Below are 17,561 nucleotides of genomic sequence, written 5' to 3'. Positions count from 1 at the left end.
TTGATAGAGAAAACATACACATGCGACTGCTCATCCCCATTTCTTAGACATTGCAATCATAGTCCTCATTTCTTGAACCTCATATCCGTGCAAGGTGAGCTCATGTGAATAATTGCTACGCGCGTTCTAAATCAAATTCCTCTCTGTGTTGCGAGGAGATGCTAAGCACACTTTGACGTATTGCATGACACCTACTTTACGACCATAATGAGAGAGAGAGAGAGAGAGAGAGAGAGAGCTAGCCACAAAAAGAGGCAAATACCTCGAACTAGTCTTTTTATTTGCTAGTAAAAGGATTTTAAATAAATTTTCGGAAGTCTCTGAACCAATTTGTTGTTCACTAAAACATACTTAAGGAGAAAGTATTATGATTTGATTATTCTTCAATCAAACTATATATCCAACTAATAAAGTACGTGTTGGTGAGATCGAGCTTGGGGCAAGCTTCTGGTTTGATTGATGAAATCATTGTGAGGTGTGCCCAAAGTTATTGCATGTGGCCTCTTTGCCCTTGTTAGGAGAAAAATGTACATCAAGGAGGTTGTTAATCGTTGGATGCATGGTCATGAGATAATTAATTCCGTTGGTTAGAGGAGTGGATGTACAACATAGCCACTTAAGAATGTGAGAGTTTTTATTATTTCAAAAACAAAGCGATGTGAGGGCCTCCTGTACCGCAATCATTTCAAAAGAAAAGTTGTTGAGGTGCTTGTTGTTGTCTTCCTCTTCCTTTGGGAGAATATGTAGAGTGTTTAGCTTTGTAATGAGCCTGACAGGAAGTTAACGACGGACGGTGCTTCTATACAATAACTTTGGCCTATGATTTTCAATTCATGGCCAGAACTCGAGAGCCTCTGTTGAACACACTGTGGGAGATTATGGCCAAGCCCAAAGTCAAATATTATCTTCGGCTGCATTGTAGAGGATGTTTCCATAACTGTACCTGCTTTCTTTGCGAGCTTGTTCCCCAATCATCTGCCTACCTTCTCCTTGCTTGCCCATTCATGTTTGGAGATGTACATGGTCTTTGATGACCAAACTGTGGGCTTTGCTGTTTAGTCCAATTCAGTTAGATCCTGGCGGAGTATAATGTGGAATAATCGCTCTCATGCTTCAAGCAAACATGCAACCCATCCTTTACTATAGTGCTTGGAACTTGTGGAAAGAGGGAACTGAAGAACCTCTAAAAAACATTCCTGGTGATCTTGGCGGCTATGATTAGAGATGAGCTAGATTCGTTTTGGAAGCCTATAAGTCCTAGTCCGGGTTGTATCTTGACTTCCTCCATACTTTCTTGAGCTATTCTTTCTATTTGGCTTCAATGGAAATGTAAAACTTTTCCAACTTAATAGAAAAAGTAGAGCTCCTGCTACATTTTGACCTTTTTGTTTGTTTGTTTGGCTTTTTCATATATAGCCATCCACCGTCCGACCATTATAATAGGATGGATCATGTGACCATGGCCATAGGCAGGCGTGGTCGAAGGCACGCCATATGTGAGGTTGCATTCGGTGGAGATTCGACAAATGACATGCTCGCAACCGCGGAAAGCATGTTTAAATATGTGTTGTTACGTAGTATTTCTCCTGGTTATCCGCAAGGCAAGTTTAAGTCACACAAACTTAAAGGCCCACATCTCAAAATTTTGTCCGGAAGAAATTGACCATGGCATTTGAAAAACAGAAAAGTATATTTCTCGTCCCTCAACTTTTAATGAAGTCTAGATTTGGTTCCTCAACTTGAAACCGGACAACTTGCACCCTCAATTCTTGAAACCGGACAAGTATCATCCTTCAATCACACCAAAGCTGTTTTTATGCTGACTTGGCGCGGTTTTTACTGGTTCTAGTCCATGTGGCAATCTATTTCTTCCCTTTGATTTATCTCTCATGTGGGCATCTTATCAAGCACTTGGCGTGCAAGATCTGGAGCATGGGACAATGCCTCAGTGGTGTAGGCTCGAGCGACCTAGGGGCATCAACAGCGCCGTCGTTGGCAGCGACAGAAGCAAACGGTGAGCACGAGTACGGCGAGAAGGACCTCATGCTCGGAGGCCTGTGTGTCCGGTGGCCTAGCGCACAACCTGGACCTGTACACACACGCATGCAGCTATGTATCATGCCCACGGCGTGCACATGCACGAGAAAAATAAACATGCAGCACGAGGAAAATAAACATGCAGCTAAACTGGCTAAGAAACGAACACTTCCTCCTGTTGCACATCATCCGTATCTTCCAGTGCAGGCGCATCTGAAGCCGGCCACGAGCGCTGCAAGCTTCGGCATCCCCGACGCGCAGATCCACCGCGGGATGACATGGCTAAACACTGCACTATCCCGAGGTTGCTGCAGCGAGCACTCTGTCAGTGAGGATAGCAGCAGCTGAGACGACGTCCAGCTGCGCCTAGCTGCTCCCCCGGCGACCTGTCCACTTCGCAGGACTTGAACGCAAAGGGCAAGTCGTGCACTGAGCCGAGCAAGGGCGGCGAATCAGATGCGGGCACCAGCATGCCCGACACACGCCACATGAGTTTCTGCCGGTGGTAGACTGGTGGTGATGAACGTCGTGGCCCGGTGCGGGTCGTTGGCAGCGCCAGACATTGCACGCCAAATGTCTGTCAAAATATCCATACCAGAGTAGACGGAAGGAAAGATAAAACCTTGCCACGTGGGCGTGATGACTTGTCAAAACTGGAGTGAGGGACGAAACTTGTCCAGTTTTAAGAATTGAGAGTGCAAATTGTCCGGTTTTGAAGTTAAGGGACCAAGTCTAGACTTCGCTAAGAATTGAGGGACGAAAAGTATACTTTTCTTTTTAAAAAACATAGGGACATTTTTTAGCTGGAGATTGAGATATAGGGGTGTGGGTACTTGGTATTTCAGTAAATTTTAAATATACTAAATCTGGCTAGGTTTCTTTTACCTGGTTTTTTTTTGACTTTTTTCAATCGGTGAAAACTTGACCAATGAGGTGCTGCCACCTTATTTACTGGGGGACCTGGGAGGGTACAGTTGGGGATGGATCCAGCGATTATAGTTGATCTTCTGCATGCATATGACCACGTCAAGTTTGCTGTTTCCTGTCAGTTTGCATGCATATCCATGTAATAGGCGGTTGCAGTTATTTTTATTAAAGTGGCTGTAGATATTTTTGGTATGTGGACAGGTTGCATGCAGAGTTTCGGGTCGGCTGCGAGATCTGCGTACGTGTCGATGATTTTCAGGTTTAGCCTACGTCGGTTCAATTTGATCCTCCTCGATCCTTTCCGTACTCTCCTCCGAAAAATTTCACCGCTGTACGATCCTATAAGAAGGCTCCATGGCCGTCGGCTTCCTCCCCACCTCCGCTGCTTTCTCCCTCTGCATCCCAAATTTCCACATCGCTGCCATGGCCAACATCCTCCTCGAGGATGGTGACGCCACCACGCGCAGCTCGTGAAGCCCGTCCACATACTCACAGGTGTGCTGCCCCGCCGCCGGCCGCGGCTGCTGCCGCCGCGCTGCTGGAGCGCGTCAAGAAAATCGGCTTCGGGCCGCCATGCTGGCCTGCGGGTGGCGCTGCAGTGGGACGACCTGCCCATCTCGGAGCGCATGCGCCTCAAGGCCCGGCCCCTCCTCTACCTTCCGTCCCCTGCATCTCCTCCATCCCTAATCGTCCACCGGGGGCAGGATCCACAACCTAAGCGAGGTTCTTTGGCCGGTGCTATGGAGCCATTTCCCTAATCGATCAGGTGCTCCCTGCATTCTCTCTCAGCTGTACCGTGTTTTCAAGGCCACACTGCAGCAGGACTAGCTAGGAGCACCGGTGAGCAACTTGTCGACGAGGTGTGTGGCAGCTTTGACGGCAGCAGCGGCGCAGCATGTCGTGGTGTTGTTTGCTCACAGCAGCCACCCAGTTTTGCGCTTCTCCGCTGGACGCTGTAGGGGTGCCGTGCCATATGGAAGACGGGAAGACGCTCACATGCCGGTTTGCTGGGTTTGCCGGGAAGCTCAGCCCGACGAGTTTGGGTTCTTCAACCTTCTCCATGGATTCAATGGTTGGCTTGTAACTTTGAATCAATTTTGATTTCTCTCAATCTCTATATCTCAGTTTCACGTAGTCGTTCCACCAAGTTGTAGCCGTTTCTTCATGTTCTTATTAGCATTGCAATTGGTATTTGAGTAATTTTTCTTGCAGGCATGATTTTGTGTAAACGAAAATCTTGCAAGGAAGAGGTTACGAACCTGAATGGTATGGAGGACGTACTACATGTGTACATCAAGGGAAAAAAGAGGAGAAACGTGTATTTGAATCCAAGAGCCTTGACACCCACTAATTACTTTGTAGAGTCCTCAAGATCTATATAACTGCCTACAGGTTCGTGTTCCACTACAATATGTGCATGCTTTTATATAAGAAGTACATAAATTGGTTTATTCTCTAACATACTATGGTGGGTCGTGTTTATTCTTCATCTTCCCATTATACTTTCCAATGAAAGGAGTTCGTATTTGATTTCACATGAGGTTACAAATGCAAGTCCACAAACATAGGAAACTATATGGTTCTAATTCCAGGAACACTACAAATTTTCCATAAGACATGGATGTGGATTTCTTCAGTTGTTTCACATACAGATTTCCCCTTTTGATTTTTGTAGAACATACTGCCACAATGATTTGATGATTTTGGCAACTTCGTTTTGATTTTCTTCTGCAAGAAATACTCGAGGAGTGGGAATGTAGCAGTTGAATGCCTCTATTTATATTTGAATGCAAGCAACTGCTTATTTTTGTATCTATTTGATTGCAAGCAGGTACTTATTTTCCTATCTAAGTAGGACCTCCATCATTATAGCCGCCTCCACCTGCACTTCTCCACTTCTTTGCTGTTGCCGAGCACTAGCATTTTCGGCCATCAATTTTGCTCACTGCCGCTCACGGTCCATATGCTGCAGCTTCGAGCATCTTCTTGCAGCAAAAGACAGTAAGTATCCATCCATCTTGACTAATTCCCACGTTAGATCTCTCTCGGACAAAATCGCCCCACTCTACTTGCCATGTTCCTTTTTAAGAAATTAGGATCTACAATTATATAATTGATGTGCAAGGAAAAGACATATGAGTATACATGTTCTATCCCAGTGCGAGGTAGTGAATAACTCTTGTATCTTTACTAATTTCTACATTACATCTCCTTGAGAAGACACGGACTGTCCTGCTTTTGTTTTTTGTTTTCAAACGCGAGAAACTAGATTCAGTTAATTCATTGGACTGATGTGGAGGCCAATAACATGTGAGTATCTGCACCTTTTGCTTTCAGGTAAGGATATGTGGAAAGAAACTGATTTGTAAACCTACCATTGTGTTCACTAGATATACTGCATGTTCATGTGTACAGAATGTTGGTCACTCGATTTATCTATCCATGCAATTTCACTTCATGACTCATCCATAATCACCCTTGCAGCTCCTGCACTTATCTACAACTTATTATGAATATTTCTTACCGTGCTAATCATCTTGCAGGCAAAGGAAATGATGTTGGCTCTGCTGGATGGAACAAATTTGAACTTATGTTCTGCTGAGCATTCTACTTCTACGTACATCAAAGTTATCCACAATTGACTCGTGATTTCTCATCATAGCTGTGTCCTTCACTGCTCCTTTGTTTTGCTTGAAGTGTTAGATTTTTGTCATGGGTGAATAAAGAGATTAGAAAATAGAGGCTCACGCCTCAAGATGTTTGATGTTAGGACTAAACAGAAAGGAGAGGACCATTTTTTTGTTTGGCAAGTTTGCTAGCATCAAACTGTATCAAGTTCAGTGACTCATGTGCATATGGTAAGTGTGTTTAATAGAATGATTCGTGCAAAATCTTATCCAAGCTAATGCGTGAATTAGAACGAAATTCATGAGAGATGAGTAGAATCAGAATTCAGAACTGATACCCAAGCTGGGAGCCGTTTTCCGTTTCTTATTTTTGTACGATAACTGTATTCTCTAATCAATTGATTGAAGCTGGGAGCCATTTTCTGGTTTCTTATTTTTGTATGATAACTGTATTCTCTAATCAATTGATTGAAGCAGGACATGTTGTCTATTTTAACTCAACACACTGCTCTCTTTGAATTGATTGAAGGAGTTTCTACAGTGCACCATATCAAAATTGAAGATATCATACTGTTGTTGCAATGCTTTAATATATATAGTTTTCCCTGGTCGGCTTTTAGTGGAGTTGGGTGTGTTGGGGCGCACTATAATACAGTACTAGATATGTGGAAGGATGGAGTTCACTTAGAATCTTAGTCAGATGATAACTTCTTTTCCTCGATGTATATCCTAACAGGTTCCTTTCAAAATTACTTTTGTGAAGTAGCCTCATTAGTTATACACCATCCTGGCGTTGCTCCTTGGTCCGATAGTTACGTGCTTGCTTAACTGACGAATGTTCTTCTACACTAGGAATATGATGTTGGTTGTTCAGAGACATGAAAAATATTCGGGGTTGTGCTCTTGGGTCTTCCTTATATTTAAGTTCTTGGGTCTTCCTTATATTTAAAGAGCGTGCATATAAAATAGATATAGTGTCTAGATCCAAATTTATGCAAGTGTAGGTTACATCATGTGTGTATTTCTTAGTTTAGTTGCTAACGGATAACTAAAAGTCTGTTTCTTCAGGTTCGCGAATCGCGACACACTCTTCCGACTGCTGGGTACTTTCAAAATCATGATTAGTTTGTGGATTGGCAAAAAATCTCTCTCTGAAAGGTTATCTTCATTGTTTCGTAATATGCTATTTATCTTTTGTTTGACTAAATTAATCACTATTAGACATCTCTCTTGTCTGCCACTGTTGACTTCTGAGCTTTGTAGTTTTCCCTACTCATCTCCTATTGCTCATGGAAATTCTATAATGAGCCATAATATTTTCAACTCACATGTATTCTTTTTTATTTTCTAGAAAAATGGAATATCATATTGGCAGCTGCTAAGTAGTTTTTATTAGAGGTGTGCCAATGTTTATCGATCTGTTTGTAACCATGCATTTACATGATTGTAATACATCTACTTCTTTGCCATCTTCAACTTCTTTATATATTGTTGTGTTTCCCCTTAATTGATATCAAAGGATACACACGAAATTATCGTACATATTTTTAAAATTTATAATTATTTACTGTTCTACTGTTTGGACCATAGTATACATAGTCAGGACTTACCGACGGGTATTTGATTGTATCACATGTACCCGCAAGACCCAGCTACCAATGATCCTGCAATCCATATACTGGCCCAACACTAACACACAACCAAGTCGATAATTTGGTAAGTTAATTACTACTTTATCACGGAGGGAAAACTAGAACACTGTAGAACATCTACTCTATCGCCATAGGAAATAAAATCTACTTTTTTCCTTTATGTATTGCACTCTATTCATAGCATCCGTATAGCTCCAAGGTTGTGATTATTTTAGTCCACATAAAAAACAATATACAGAAACAATGCAATGCCGCAGACACAACGAATCCCTATTTTTAGCACCATCTCCCTTAGGCTAGAACATTGGAGATCGAACAATATCTATAGAAAGGAAACCCATTGTACCAAAAGCTACACAAATCGTAGCATCATCCTTCACATGAATATGTAACACATGTGCATCGATAACACATGTTTCGAGCTTGATCCACACATCAAACCTCATGTATAAGGACTTGATCCACATATGTATCATATAACATGCATACACTCCGCCCAAGTTTAAAGGGCAAGAGAGCCAAAACTATAAATATTTCCATTTATCACATCGATCAAAACGGCCAACCAATATTTTCTCCCTTCCTTTGATCACCTTCCCATTAAAAAAAAATGAATACCGAACTAAATGTGCCAAACTCTTTTTCAGAAAAAAAATCATCAACATAGGAATATTTACTTACTATACAACAACATATGTCACTGCCAATAAGCAAGGCGCGGCGTGCCGCCGCGCGGGTATCAGCTAGTTATATCTCAATTGCACAAGATGTTATGCACTGGACTGTAGTCAATAAGCATTGCAACGCCGAGTAAGCATACTACAGAGTAAAAAAAAAACCTCATCATTATAGGCATTCACTCCTGGATGTCTCCCACTCCCATATTCTCAAGGTGGCATTGATCTTGTATTGCATTGTCTTTTTGTTAACAGTTGGCGCTCAAGAGGAAGCGATGAACTTCCTGGACAACTGAGAAAACATACACGTCTGATTGTGCATCCTCAATAGTATGTATAGAAGAATTGTTAATAATTTATTGTGTGGTTAATAAGATTCGATTTCATGAGATATTTTTGCACGGAAGGTCTTCAAAACTTATGACCATACCTAATTAAGGACTACACAAAAGCCATCCGCCGTTTTTTTTTTGAAAATTCAAAACCCCTTTATTAAGTGGTAATCAAAGTCGCATCAGTTACAATCATAGAGGCAATGGCACTAGGTGCCTCATCAAACCAAGTACCAGGTGGAGAAAATCTAGCAATCCTCGCCAGTTCATGCGCTACAAAATCTCCTTCTCTATGACAATGCTCGTAATGGACTTGTGATAAATCGCGAGCCATGTGATAATAATCGTCGAAAATAGCAGCAACCAATCATGAGAAAGTACCACTGAAGGAGTCCTGGATTAGGGGGTGTCCGGATAGCCGGACTATACCTTCGGCCGAACTCCTGGGCTATGAAGATATAAGATTGAAGACTTTGTCCCGTGTCCGGAAGGGACTTTCCTTGGCGTGGAAGGCAAGCTTGGCGATACGGATATGTAGATCTCCTACCATTGTAACCGACTCTGTGTAACCCTAGCCCTCTTCGGTGTCTATATAAACCGGAGGGTTTTAGTCCGTAGAGATATACAATCATACCATAGGCTAGCTTCTAGGGTTTAACCTCTTTGATCTCGTGGTAGATCTACTCTTGTACTACCCATATCATCAATATTAATCAAGCAGGACGTAGGGTTTTACCTCCATCAAGAGGGCCCGAACCTGGGTAAAACATTGTGTCCCCTGCCTCCTGTTATCATCCGCCTAGACGCACAGTTCGGGACCCCCTATCCGAGATCCGCCGGTTTTGACACCGACATTGGTGCTTTCATTGAGAGTTCCTCTGTGCCGTCGCCATCAGGAAGGATGCCTCATCCCGTCTTTAAAGAAGGCACCGTTGCTAAGGGAGCTTTGGCTGTCGGCCAAACTCTCCGGCTAGGTGGTTTCCTTATGACCGCATGTTCGGCTGCTGCGCCGATGATGACCTCTCGGGTCATCGAAAGCAATCTTCACGTCAGCTCGGAATTCGCCGAGCAGCTAGATCCAATGGAGCTCTCTTCCCTAAACGAGCTCTTGGATCGCATCGCCGCCCTGGGAGTCGCTACGAATTACGACCAGATTGGGCCTAAACCCGATCTAAGAGAGATTAACTCTCCCCAGGTCACCCATCACGTTGCCGTGGTAGAGGGACAGTGCGGCGACCCTGTAAGTGCATCTAGTGCCACCCCTAGTTGGTTTTGGAGTATTGACGACAAACCTAGTTGAGGGACTAATGTGTTTGTGAGAATTGCAGGATAACACAGGTAGAAGTCCCTCATTGATTCGGTTTTACTACCAGAGATGACCCCTAAAAATGTATGAAGACATTGAAGTCAATGGTGGTATATGAAGATATTCACATTGAAGACTATGACAAAAGAAGACGCGATATGAAGCCTATGGAGCTCGAAGACTTAGATCTTTCGTAGTTCTTTTTCTTTTGTGTTGAGTCATAGGAACCACCGTACTGTTAAGTGGGGTCCAGGAGAACCAGTTAGAATGACTGAAGTGATGCCTAAACCAAAAACCTATGTCTTCGAGTGAAGACAATGAGAGCGAATCTTGTCCAGAGCCGGACAAGTCAGCTTTGCTTGTAGCCCAAGTAAAGTTGCCATGAGAGTTTGAAATCTGACCGTTGAGACACGTGTCAGTTCCTTAGTGACCCAGGGTCATTTCGGACAAATCAGGTCGGGTTGCCAAGTGGCTATAAATAGCCCACCCCCTACAACCATAAACGGTTGGCTGCTCAGATTGAGAGTACGGCTTTTGTCGTTTGAGAGCAACCCACCTCGAAGCCTTTGAGAGAGAATTCCTTGCTAGGATAAAGCCCTAACCACCAGAGCCAGAGAGAATTGGGCATCACTTAAGTCTTCTTGTCTGTGTGATCTGAAGACTTATTACACTTGAGGACTGTGCATCCCCCAGACGGTTAGGCGTTACGTTCAGAGCATCCAAGAGACATTGTGGATTGCCAGTGAACGAAGTCTGTGAAGGTTTGGGAGTCTACCTTGAAGACTTACCAGAGTGATTGGGCGAGGACTATGTGACCTTAGCTCAAGGAGAATACGGTGAGGACTTGGTGTCCTGAGCTGCGTGTTCAGGACTGGGTGTCCGGGACTGTGTGTCCTAAGGTTTAAATACCTAGCCGCTCCAACCATACGTACAGTTGTCACAGCAACTGGAACTGGTCCAACACATCATTGTCTTCAACGAGTCACTGGTTTCATCTTCACTTCCTTTTACTTACTGATCACTCATTGTGAAGTCATTGCGTGTCTGTTCTATCTTTTGTCTTCACAACGTGAGTGTATGATCTGTTTGGCTTCATAGTATCTTCCTACCTGATCCTTATTACACTACAGCTATTTGTCACTGTGCTTTCACTCTGTTGATACTTAACCATGGCTTGCCTAGTGTAGTCTAACTTCCACTGCATAGTAATAGGCATATCTCTACTGTTTGTCTTCATAACTTCCACGTTTTGAAGACTTCCATAAAAATCGCCTATTCACCCCCCTCTGGTCGATATAACGCACTTTCAGACCCTTCATCTATCTTAAGGACTAGCTATGTCCGGATTCCCAATCCCTCCAAGCCGGATACCCGCGGAGGGGAGGACATCACTCAAGACTTGAACTTAAAGTCAGGCGACGGGCTAGATTCATTGGACAGCATCCAAGAATCCAAACTTCCGAGTTCGGAAACTCCTTGGCCCCTGGGTCTCAGATTGGATGAGGTTTCGGATTTGATTCCACCCACCCACCCGTACATAAGCGATCTATCCCAAATTAGGCAAGAGCCCGAAGAAACAGTACATCATTACTGGGCCAGATTCCTCCTGGTTATGAACAGGATAAAGGACTGCCGCGAGGAAGACGCAATTTCATTCTTCTGCAATAATTGCACGGACAAGGGAATCCTCAACGCCATAAGTCGCCGTGATATTACACGCTTCGCTGACTTGGCGTCCATAGTACGAAAGTACTGTGCGATGGAAAGCGCCTGGAAAACCGAAATAAAATTTTGGGACAATCCGGCCCTGAATACAAACCCAGTCCGAAATAAAAGGGTGCATCATCGCCAGACACCCGGGTTCAATACCAAAAAGCAAAAGCCCTCTATAGGGCACGAAACCGTACTGGAAGGATGGCTTAATGGACCCTGTAAAATTCACAGTGCAGAGGACGCCACACCAACTCACAGCCTTAGAGCATGTTGGATACTCCGGCAGCTGGCAAAAATTGGCGAAGATCTTCTAATTCCAAAAGCCACAGAATGCCACCCCAGAGACACCAGTACGGTATTAACAATCTTCGAGACTTTTGCATCAAATAATACGCGAAAAAGAACACCCCGCAGCCTTGCCGAAGTCTACCAAGTAGCAACAATAAACCCATGGAGTGACACGACTATTACTTTTAACGCCAGTGATGAACCTAAATTCCGAACAGCCCGAGCACCAGCCGCATTGGTCCTCAGTCCAATAGTGGACGGCTTTCGTCTTACCAAGGTACTCATGGATGGCGGCAGCGGATTGAACCTCATTTATGAGGAAACCCTTCAAAAAATGGAAATAGACTGGAACCGCATTGAGCGAAGCAGCACAACCTTTAGAGGAATAATCCCCAGTCGGGAAGCGCGCTGTACAGGAAAAATCAAACTAGATGTGGTGTTCGGCACAACGGATAATTACATGTCCGAAGAGGTCACGTTCCAAGTGGCCCCGTTCAGTAGTGGATATCACGCTCTGCTAGGGCGGGAAGCGTTTACAATCTTCCAAGCAATACCCCATTACGGGTACATGAAGCTCAAGATGCCCGGGCCTAACGGAATCATCACTCTCGCTAGTGATCCGGACATAGCACTCCGCGCCGAAAACAAGACAGCCGCACTAGCCCTCGAGGCGCTATCCGAAGCCCTAGCGGCTGAGGAACTGACTGCGCTGCGCTCCATGGTGAATAGGGACGATGTGATACTCGACAAAAGATCCAAGTCCACCTCCTTTAAACCGGCGGACGAAATAGTCAAATTCTAGGTCCATCCAACGGACCCCAATAAAACAGCTTCTATCGGGGCACAATTAAACCCTGATGTAGACGCCGCACTGCGAGAGTTCCTTCGAGAGAACTGGGACATTTTCGCCTGGCACCCTTCAGACATGCCAGGAATCCCACGCAGGCTGGCCGAACACAGCTTAAATATCCTAAAAGGATTCAAGCCAGTCAAACATGCTCTTCGGTGTTTTTCCGAACATAAGAGACAGGCCATGGGAGAGGAACTAGCCAAGCTATTGGAGGCCGGATTCATCAAAGATATAAAACACCCGGACTGGCTAGCAAACCTGGTGATGGTACCAAAGAAGGACAAATCCTGGCGCCTGTGCGTTGATTTTAAAGACCTTAATAAGGCTTTCCCAAAGGATCCCTTCCCTCTCCCCCGCATCGATCAAATTATCGACGCTACCGCAGGACACGATTCATTGTGTTTCCTCGACGCATACTCCGGCTACCATCAAATAAAGATGGCAGAGTCGGACCAAGCCGCAACGGCATTCATCACACCATACGGCCCATTCTGCTTCAACACAATGCCTTTCAGGCTCAAAAATGCCGGCGCAACATATCAGCGCATGATTCAGACATGTCTAGCAAACCAGATCGGCAAAATAGTGGAGGCATACGTAGATGATGTGGTCGTTAAAACAAGACAAGTCGAATCTCTAGTAGACGACTTGAGGCTAACATTTGATAACCTCCTAACATACGACATCAAGCTCAACCCGGAAAAATGCATTTTCGGCGTTCCAGCCAGAAAGCTCTTGGGCTTCATTGTATCCGGTAGAGGAGTTGAAGCAAATCCAGCCAAGATCCGAGCTCTGTCACAATTGGATATCCCGAAGGACCTCAAACAAATACAAAAATTAACCGGATGCGTGGCGGCTCTAAGCCGCTTTATCTCCCGCTTGGGAGAAAAGGCACTACCCCTTTACCGCCTCCTTCGGCGCACCGAACACTTCGAGTGGACGGATGCAGCCACGGCCGGACTCGACGAAATAAAAGCCATCTTGGCAACAAACCCAGTCCTGGCCGCACCAAATATTGGCGAACCAATACTATTATACATTGCAGCAACCCATCAGGTCGTAAGCGCAGTGCTCGTCGTCGAACGAGAAACGGACGGACACAAATCCCCCCTTCAAAAGCCGATCTACTATGTGTCCACTGTCCTTACTCCGTGCAAGTCAAGGTACCCGCATTATCAAAAGATTGCGTACGCGGTATTTATGGCATCCCGGAAGCTGCGACGCTACTTTCAAGAGTGTTCAATAACAGTAGCCTCAGAAGTGCCACTTAACGATATTATAAACAACCGTGGCGTGACGGGCCGGATTGCAAAATGGGCCATTGAGCTCCTCCCGTTCGACATAACTTACAAGCCACGGCGAGCTATCAAGTCGCAAGTTTTGGCCGACTTCGTCGCAGAATGGACGGAGGCCGAACTCCCTAAAGAGTACGGCACATATTCAATCTGGGTCATGCACTTCGATGGCTCCAAAATGTTGGCCGGTCTAGGGGCTGGCATCGTTTTGACGTCCCCCATAGGAGACATAGTTCAATACGTACTCCAGATAATGTACGCAGACTCCAACAATGCAGCCGAATATGGGGCCCTTTTACATGGTCTCCGGATGGCAGTATCCATGGGCATTCAACGCCTAGAGGTGCACGGGGACTCGTACCTCGCAATATCCCAAATAAATGGAGACTTTGATGCCAAGGATCCAAAAATGGCAGCTTATCACAACTCCGTCTTAAAAATGTCAGTTCGGTTCGAAGGGCTCGAATTTCACCATATAGCCCGGGAAAATAATCAGGCGACAGATGTCCTAGCACGCATCGGCGCAGAACGCGATGTAGTCCCCCCCAACATCTTCTTGGAAAGGTTGTTCAAGCCATCCGTAGTATGGGAAGGGGAACCCGGCAATAACAGTCCAGACCCAACCACACTGCCCGACACCGAACACTCTGACATAATTGGAGGCTCTGCCAATGAAATAACACCTTCAGCCCACGTAATAATGACCATCATCGCCCCGTGGACAGAACCATTCCTCGCCTACCTTACTAGGCAGGAATTCCCCGAGGACCAAAATGAGGCACGCTGCATAGTGCGGCGATCTAAAGCCTATAAAGTCCATGAGGGAGAGCTTTATAAGAAAAGCACTACCGGAGTCCTTCAAAGGTGCATCTCCGAAGAGGAAGGGCGGAACCTCCTGGCTGAAATTCATGCCGGACTTGGCGGTCATCACGCTGCAGCTCGGTCCCTTATAAGCAAGGCCTTCCGTATAGGCTTTTATTGGCCGACGGCCCGGGCAGACGCCCAGGACTTAGTCCAACGATGCGTCGGTTGCCAGCTTTTTGCAAACTAAAGCCATATGCCACCCACCGCCCTCCAAACTATCCCCATCACTTGGCCCTTCGCGGTCTGGGGGCTTGACATGGTTGGACCCCTTAAAGGCGGAATCCACAAGAAAAAATACTTACTGGTCATGGTGGATAAGTTCACCAAATGGATAGAAGCCAAGCCTGTTAAGACGGCCGAATCCAGACCGGTGATAGACTTTATATCCGGGGTTGTACACCGTTACGGCGCCCCCCACAGCATCATCACTGATACCGACACGAACTTTACGGCCGACGAGGTAAAACTCTAGTGCAAAAACATGGGCATCAAGCTCGATTATGCTTATGTCTATCACCCACAAACTAACGGCCAGGTCGAACATGCAAATGGTCTTATCATGAGCGGCATCAAACCTAGATTAGTGCGGTCCCTTAAGGAATCTAATACACACTGGGTAGAGGAGCTCGACTCCGTACTCTGGGGGCTGCGGACCACGCCGAATCGCACCACCGGATACACACCATTCGTCATGGTGTACGGTGTAGAGGTAGTTTTGCCCTGCGACATAATTCATGACTCACCTCGAGTGCGCATGTACGAAGAAAGAGAAGCCGAGCTCGATCGGCAGGACAGTTTGGATGCCTTGGAGGAAGAGCGTGACGTGGCAAAAGCCCGTTCCACATTGTATCAACAGCAGGCTCGAAGATACCAAAGCAGAGAAGTACGGGCCAAAAATTACAACATTGGCGAATTAGTTCTACGCCTGCTGGACAAGAAAAAGGACAAACTCAAGCCCAAGTGGGAAGGTCCCTTCATAATTTACCAAGTCCTGACTGGTGGAGCGTACCGCCTGCGAGATGCATCGGATAATCGACTTGAGCCGAACCCATGGAACGCAGCCCGTCTCCGAAGATTCTATGCCTAGCGCCAGACTCTGTGTTCGTCTCCTTCCTCTGTCCATTTTTTATATACTTTCTGTCTTACATTTCTCTCCTTCTCCCCTCTCTCTCTTATAGCCTTTAAAGGCTCATAAAGTGACGCGCTATCCGCGCTCATTAAACCTAGGGGCTTCTTTAAACAGAAGCTTATTTATATGGGCTTCATGCCCAACACATGTGTCACACTTTCGCATGTACCTTTTATTCACCATTATATGCATCGATATGACTTAAGTTTTGGCCAAGCTGGGTTGCCTGGCTCCTGTGCTTACCCCTACGTTCACGATTGTTCGGCTAGGTGGTAAAGGGAGCACCTCTGCGATTGTTACTGCCGGGTCAGCCGGATGTGTACCTCAGACTGGGTGAAGCCGAAAGCTAGCGTTCTTAAGGGAATATTCGGTCGGTGAACTAAGGATGATCTTTTTTTCACTTATTTATCTATACGCCCCCAGATGTTTTTCCTGCGGCTCTTTTCGCAGAATGGACATGCACTTTAGGGCATGCCTCCCAGGGAAAGGAACCCCTAACGGAACTATTCTCCATGGAAGATGTTTCTTACTAACCATGTAATATAACATAACTAGTTGGGCACTTGTCTGCTCAAGCACTAATGACCCCTACGCCTGGTCTCCATGCATACCCCGGTTCTTATATAACCGCGAGGGTATTCGGACACACTCCGGACCGTCAGGTCCCGAGGTTGAAGCGAAAAGGTCGGCCATGAAAAACGATCTACAATCCGACTAGAAGGCATTACACATGTCAATTAAAATTACATAGTCAATCTGACTGATTGTATTCCTCTTCAATACCATCTAACAGGCTGTCTAGCTTACAGTCTTGTTGAGAATACTTTGCGGCCAATTCTACTTGGCCGTATACTAAGCTCACAGGGATCTCCTTCCCATCGGGCCCCACGGGTACGACCTCGGCCATGTGGTTTGGGTCAGCCTTCGTGTACCGCGTCTTCACCATGGCCCAGGCCTCCCTGGAGCCTTGACGGCAGGCCGACATCTTCCACAATCGGAAGCGCTGTCGCGCTCCCTTCGGCTTCTCTACAAGCTCTCCAAGGCCTTCGGGCATGGAGATAGATGGCCACAAGGCCTGGGCGACGCCTTGCATCACCTGCCAAACTCGCTCGTGCAGTTGTGAGAGCTCGGGAAGAAGGTCACCCGTAGAACCGGGCATTTCCTCTGCAGGACGACCTGTTAGCATACCTACAGACATTACTCTGTTAGTCGACTTCCTCGCCGAACTCTTTTTTCAAAGTTCGTTTAAGCACTTACTAAATATGCCGCGTCGCAGCCGCTGATTCTCCTTAACGGAGTCCAACAGCTGGGCACGAACATCCTTCAGTTCAACGCCCAGCATGGTGTTGGCATCTTGGAGATCGTTCTTCTCCCGCCTCACCTTTGTCAGGACACTCTCACCAGCCTTCAGCTGGCGTAGGAGTTGTTGCTTTTTCGGATTTAATCCGGCGCCATCTGCAATTTCATTTGTCAGATTTGCACCCACGTCGCACTTCGCAAAATAGTTATCTTTCGAAGCGTATATTACCAGAGGGGGTCTCCTTGGGCTCCCCTGCCGCGGCTAGTGCGGCCTCAAGTTGGGCTTTGCACTCTTCCAGCTCCTAGGACAGTAGGGTATTCTTTTCTGTAAGAACCTGCATAACAAATGATCCTTAAATCAGTTATTCTAACTGTTTCAAGTCTTGGGGGCTACTGGTATATATATAATTACCAAAATTTTCTTACTCGTATGTCTTTTACATATTGCTCCGTGGCTCTGGCTAGACCATTTTGAGCGGCATGAAGGTACGCATCTCCCGAATTGAAGGCATCCAATGCCTCTTGGGAGAAACAAGCGTCGCGAAGAACTGTCCGGTGACGCCTG

General features: G+C 45.8%; 1 long non-coding RNA gene across 1 annotated transcript; it reads left to right on the top strand.

Annotated features, from left to right (window-relative positions):
- Window positions 1–3,210: 3,210 nt before the first annotated feature.
- LOC125508653 lies at window positions 3,211–5,860 on the top strand. The gene is made up of 4 exons (XR_007283691.1): window positions 3,211–4,036; window positions 4,177–4,356; window positions 4,796–4,965; window positions 5,508–5,860. It is a non-coding gene; the product is annotated as an uncharacterized LOC125508653 (long non-coding RNA).
- Window positions 5,861–17,561: the final 11,701 nt, after the last annotated feature.

The sequence above is a fragment of the Triticum urartu genome, chromosome 1 (genome assembly GCF_003073215.2).
Source record: "Triticum urartu cultivar G1812 chromosome 1, Tu2.1, whole genome shotgun sequence".
NCBI classification, from domain to species: domain Eukaryota; kingdom Viridiplantae; phylum Streptophyta; class Magnoliopsida; order Poales; family Poaceae; genus Triticum; species Triticum urartu.
Note: the sequence above shows the minus strand (reverse complement) of the source record. Positions and strands in the feature narration are given on the sequence as shown.